This window comes from Pistacia vera, unplaced genomic scaffold (genome assembly GCF_008641045.1).
Source record: "Pistacia vera cultivar Batoury unplaced genomic scaffold, PisVer_v2 Contig58, whole genome shotgun sequence".
Classification (NCBI taxonomy): Eukaryota; Viridiplantae; Streptophyta; class Magnoliopsida; order Sapindales; family Anacardiaceae; genus Pistacia; species Pistacia vera.
In genome coordinates, this window is record NW_022196423.1 from 237,275 (window position 1) to 243,496 (window position 6,222).

The 6,222-nt window shown below is 36.8% G+C and overlaps 1 long non-coding RNA gene across 1 annotated transcript; it reads left to right on the forward strand.

Moving 5' to 3' along the window:
- Positions 1-2,919: 2,919 nt before the first annotated feature.
- LOC116109465 lies at positions 2,920-5,680 on the forward strand. The gene is made up of 2 exons (XR_004124766.1): positions 2,920-3,489; positions 4,752-5,680. It is a non-coding gene; the product is annotated as an uncharacterized LOC116109465 (long non-coding RNA).
- The last annotated feature ends 542 nt before the right edge of the window (positions 5,681-6,222 follow it).

A 6,222-nucleotide genomic window follows, 5' to 3' on the forward strand; every position in this document is an offset into this window, starting at 1 on the left:
GTTTTCCCAAAAGTTTTCCAAAAAAAGTTGGCTTCGTTTGGTTGCCAATTGGGAATATTACTTTTAGTATTCCCAAGAAAGTTAAACAGTAAAATACCTAAAAACTCTGATTTTTGGAAATACTACTCTTAATATTATTCAACTTTTTTTAAACCCCTTAAATTTGATAATTTAATTAAATACCCCTAAATATTTTTCTAAAAATTGCAAAAACACCCCAATAATCCACATTTACCAGATTCCGGCCACCACTGCTGGGAAATGGCCGGAAACTGTTAGGATGGCGCACTACCGGCTGAATCTGGCTGGTAGTACGCCGATCTAGCCTTTTCCGATCAGATCCACAGTGGATCTAGCCGGAAAAGGCCAGATCTTTGACTGTAACAGTCGGTAACGACCGCCAACAAACGGTCGTCGTTGACCATTAACGACGACCATTTGTTGGCCGTCGTTGACGAGCAAATACGGCCAGATCCACCGTGGATCTGGCCGAAAAAGTCCATATCGGCGCACAGCCAGAGGGTGGCCGGATTCGTCGTATCGGCGCACGACCAGCAAGATCCAGCCGGTCATGCGCCGATACGACGAATCCGACCACCCTCCGGCTGTGGTGGCCGGCTTTCCGTATTTGAGATTGGGGTGGGGGTATTTTCGTTAACTTTTAATGTTTTATTATATGGGGTATTTTGTAAATAAACAAACATAGGGGGTATTTTAAATTTATAAATCCTACATCGTAATACCCGCCCAATTCAACTTTTTTTAAACTTTTTTCAAAAAACTTTTTCCAAAAACATCCAATTGTGAACCAAACGAAGCCGTTAACTTTGGTTCACCTATTTCCAAAATATAATTCTAAATTATTCAATTTCCTTTAAACCCCCTAAATTTGTTAATTTAACTAAACAACCCCTAAATGTTTTTTAAAAATTGACAAAAACACCTCAGCAACCCAAATTTACCAGATTCCGGCCACCATCGCCGGAAACTGGCTGGAATTTGGTGTAATGGCGCACTACCGGCTGAATTTGGCCAGTAGTGCGACGATCTAGCATTTTCTGGCCAAATCCACGTTGGATCTGGCCATCAACGGCCAGATCTTTGGCCGTAGACAGTCGTCAACGATGGCCAAGATATGGTCGTCGTTGACCATCAACGACGACCATATCTTTCGTCGTCGTCGACGACCAAATGCGGTTAGATCTGACTGGAAAAGGCCATATCGGCTTACGACCAGAAAGATTGAGCTAGTCATACTTCGATATGGCAACTCCGACCACCCTCCGGGGGTGGTGGCCAGCTGTCCGTATTTATGAGTGGATTAAGAGTGTTTTTGTTAATTTTGAATATTTTATTATAGGGGTGTTAAGTAAATAAATAAACATAAGGGTATTTATGTTAATTTTTAAAATTCTATATCGTAATACTCACTAAATTTAACTTTTTTCAAAAGATTATTCTAAAAACTACCCAATAATGAACCAAACGGAGCCGGCATTTTTAATGTTTAGGGGTCGAATACACATCATTTGGGGTTAATATTATCGGCTTCGTTTGGTTCACAATTGGGTGTTTTTGGGAAAAGTTTTCTGAAAAAAGTTAAAAAAAAGGCTGCGTTTGTTTCAGTTTTGGGAATACTACTTTTAGTATTCCCAAAAAAGTTAAACAGTAAAATACCCAAAAACTCAGATTTTTGGGAATACTACTCCCAATATTATTCAACTTTTTTTAAACCCCTTAAATTTGATAATTTAATTAAATACCCCTAAATATTTTTTTTTTAAATTACAAAACACCCCAATAATCCACATTTACCAGATTCCGGCCACCACCATCGGAAAATGGCCGGAATCTGGTAGGATGGCGCACTACCGGCTGAATCTGGCCGGTAGTGCGCCGATCTAGCCTTTTCCGACCAGATCCACAGTGGATCTGGCCGGAAAAGGCCAGATCTAAGGCCAAAGATCTGGCCGTTGACGGCCAGATCTTTGGCCGTAACAGTCGGTCACGACAGCCAACAAACGGTCGTCGTTGACCATCAACGACGACCGTTTGTTGGCCGTCGTTGAGAGCAAATATGGTCAGATCTAGCGGTTGACGGCCAAAATCTTGCCGGTCATGCGCCCATAAGGTGACTTCGGCCACCTCCGGTGGTGGTGGCCGACTGGGGGTGTTTGAGGGTGGGTTAGGGGTATTTTTGTTAACTTTTAATGTTTTATTATAGGGGGTATTTTGTAAAAAAATAAATATATAGGGTATTTTATTAATTTATAAATCCTACATCGTAATACCCGCCCAATTCAACTTTTTTTTAACTTTTTTCAAAAAACTTTTCCCAAAACTCCCAAATTTTGAACCAAACGGAGCCAGTTGAATTGGGCGGGTATTACGATGTAGGATTTACAAATTATAAAATACCCCCTATGTTTGTTTTTTCTACAAAACACCCCTTATAATAAAACATTAAAAGTTAACAAAAACACCCAAAACCCAAACTCAAATACGGACAGCCGGCCACCACCGCCGGAGGGTGGCCGGAGTCGCCGTAACAAAAACATTAAAAATATTTAGGGGTATTTAATTGAATTAACAAATTTAGGGGGTTTAAAAAATGTTGAATAAAGTTGAATAATATTGTGAGTTTTTGGGTATTTTACTGTTTAACTTTTTTGGGAATACTAAAAGTAGTATTCCCAAAATCCAACCAAACGAAGCCAAGAATTTTTGGGTATTTTACTGTTTAACTTTTTTGGGAATACTAAAAGTAGTATTCCCAAAATCCAACCAAACGAAGCCAAAGTTTTTAGGTATTTTACTGTTTAACTTTTCTGAGAATACTAAAAGTAGTATTCCCGGCAACCAAAACGGAGCCGTCACTTTTAACGTAGGACCAAACTAAATATGTTACAAATAGTATAAAAAGAAAGAAGGATGGTTGCGCAAAAGCAAAACCCATTCACCCGAAGTCCGTCCATTTTCCGGCGATCCTTCATCTTCAAATTCCGGCGTTCCTTCAGCTTCTCCCACCGCCAGCCATCATCACCCAAGTTTCCCGTTGCCGGTGACCGTTCGTCTCCCCTCAACCGCGACCGTTCGACTTCCCGGCGAGATTTCGCCATTTTCCGGCGACATCTGGACACCCTAGTGGCCGATCCATGCTCCCTTAGCTCAGATTTACATTCTCCAAGCTCCGTTGACGCTAGATCTGGCCGGAATCGCCGTTCCCGCTGCCATGACTCTTCACCTTCCCGGTGTGACTTCGCTCGCTTTTCGGTGCCATTTCGTCTCCCAAGCCACATATTTGGACTCCCCGTGATCAGATCTATCTTCCACCAAGTTTTGGAGTAATTATGTCACCGGTCGCCGGCAGCTTCCAGCGTCTTTTGGTCTTCTTTGCAATGGCTGCTGCTATGCTTTCTCAGCCCAAGCCATCTCTCTCACTCGCAACTCCTCAAAAACTTCATTTTCCCACCTCATTTCCACCTTAAGGTAACTTTTTAATTTATTTTTTATTTTTTATTTTAATCTTCTTTTGTCATTTCTATTACCATATTCAGTTTGAAAGTAAAAGCGCTATGGTTTTGGGTGCTATAAATCTTGTGCATAAATCGCTGTGAGATCCTCGGTGGGGTTAAGACTTCCTTTTGTTGGGCAGATAGTCAGTCACCTTTAAGTTGTACATAGATTATGAATCTTTCCGGCCGCTTTTTAATTGAGTATGCATAATGCATATGTTAAATATGATAGCTACTTGTAATATGTATCTGAATATGTATTTGGAGAGGCCTGTTACTTTCTTTTACGTTGGATGGAGTCTTTAATTAAAAATTGTATTAATTAATTGGGTTTATCGTTTACGTTATACACAATAGACATAATGAACTTCATTAAGCTGTGAATCAACATCCTCATACGCTGCATGATAGATCCATAATTATTCCATCAAGTATATAGTTTCAATGAAGGTTGGTAAATAGGGTTGAGCAGACATTGAACAACTAAAGAATGAAGCATTTTTCTTTTCTATCAACTGGTTCCATTGAAGTTTGTCGATGATTCAAATATTAAGTGTATTTTTTGGACTCGAGCATTTGATTTATTTATTTTTTAATTTCTTTTTCATGTGACCAAGTACAAAAGAATTGGCACCGTATCTCAAGCTTTTTTGTTTACAATTTTTGTAAAGTTTGGTTGAGATCCATATCTTCATTAGGCATTATTTTATGACTTTAAATTATTTATTTAATTATACAAAGATGTTATCAAAAGATATGCGTTCAAAATACTGAGAGTGGTCTAAATCCATGTGTCAGCTACATCTTAATTAACAATTAATACGATCTTGTGTAATTATAATTAACCAGAGAGAGATTGCGTCGCCACTAAAGGAGTGGCATGGGAGCTAGAAGAATTAGCTTACTCCATCCCATTTACAGATCAAAACGATAGGGAATTTCCTTCAAATACACATTCTATGTGTCAAGGTGGTTAGTCTAAATAACTTTGATGGTTTTATATGATTAAAGAAAGGGACGAGGGGAAGTGGGATGCAAATATATTCTTTGAGAAACAAGAAAAGGGGGGATTATTGGCTTATTTGCTTTTCGGCAGAATGTTGTGGGCGAAACCATTATATAATAAGAATGTGAATAGCTTTAACTATTCTGGTCTGGTCTATCTTTATTGCCTATCTTTATTTATTTATCATTCTTTAGTTTTGTGTTCTATGATCATTGATTTCTTGGTCGCAGAGAAGTGGGGGAGATTATAATTGAGTGTAGGAAAGATTTATGTGGGATATTGAAGCACATTTTTTACATGTACACCCTGCTAGCTAGTTGGTACGTTCATCACCATTGTTGGCCTAAAAATATGAGAATAGCTTTAACTCATATAGCTCACACTGTTGGTAGTGGTATATTTTTAAGTTTGGACTTTTGCGCATAAAGCAGCTTCTATTGATCTTCAGATGGCATACTGTGAGCTGAATGAAATGAAGGGTCTTTGCAAATGCAGTACATATACTTTATTTCAGCAGTTGTAAAAGTTGTCATGGCTTTTCCAAACTAATTTCAGGTAATTTCTTTTCCATTGTCTCGTCACTTTTAGGAGTTGTTGGTATGATATGATTTAGAGATAAGTTTTGTTGATTCTGCATTCTTATTGATACTTTCATGCTTCCTAGAACATATGATTAAGAAAAATGGGAGGGAAAACTTCGATAACACTTCATTTTGAAGAAATATTGTTAAATCATTTAAACTTGTCTGGTGGAAATTTTTAGGATTGGTCATTCTGAAGTTAGAGATTTAAATATGTTCTTTTCCTCCTTGTTTTCCATTAAATATTTGGGTTGCTTTTGTTTTCATTTTTCCTTGAATTTGCAATATATGTAATGTCATCCTTGAGCATACACATGGGAATTGAAGATGATTTTGCTTTGATGGTTTTAGAGGTTGTAAAAATTGAAGACTTTTTTGGTAAAAATGGTAGCACATGGGAATTGAAGATGATATATGTGGTTTTTGTTTATAGATTTTTTGAATGATTGGAAAGTATTAACTATTGTTCATAGTTAAGTTTCCAATCATCTAGGTATTATATATGATGTAAAGAATGATGGGTGTCTTTTTGTTAGACATATATGAAGCTTTTTGTGTATGAAGGTTTATCAATGAAATGTGGTTTTAAAAATTTATCATTAGAGTTATAAAATTGTTTCAATCAAGGTTAGTGTACCATTACTTGTAATTTGTATTATAAAAGTAACAACTATACTAGTATTTATATATGCCATGGAAAATAATTTTGTAACATTTATAGCACTTTTAAAATGTTATGGAAAATAATTTTGTAACATTTAGAAAATGCAAGGAATACCTATCTCTAGCATCTTTAAAAGCTTTGGTAGCACTTTTAAAATGTTATTAAAAACTTTTCTACAGCATCTTAACAATATTACGGAAAACCTATCTACAACATTTAAAATATGCTATAGATTTGTTATCTATAACATTTTAAGGATGCTACAAAAAATTAACCTATAAGGTGTGTTTGGATTGAGGTCATATAAAATAATGGGGGTAATCTTCGTTTATTTAGAAGATTATGTTATTTGGTTTGTAAGTAATAAAATATTATAGGTATTTTTTGTTGTAATAGTGTTTACTGTTGGTAATGTAGGGGGTAATCCGTTACTCTCCCTCTGAGGTGTTATTAAAA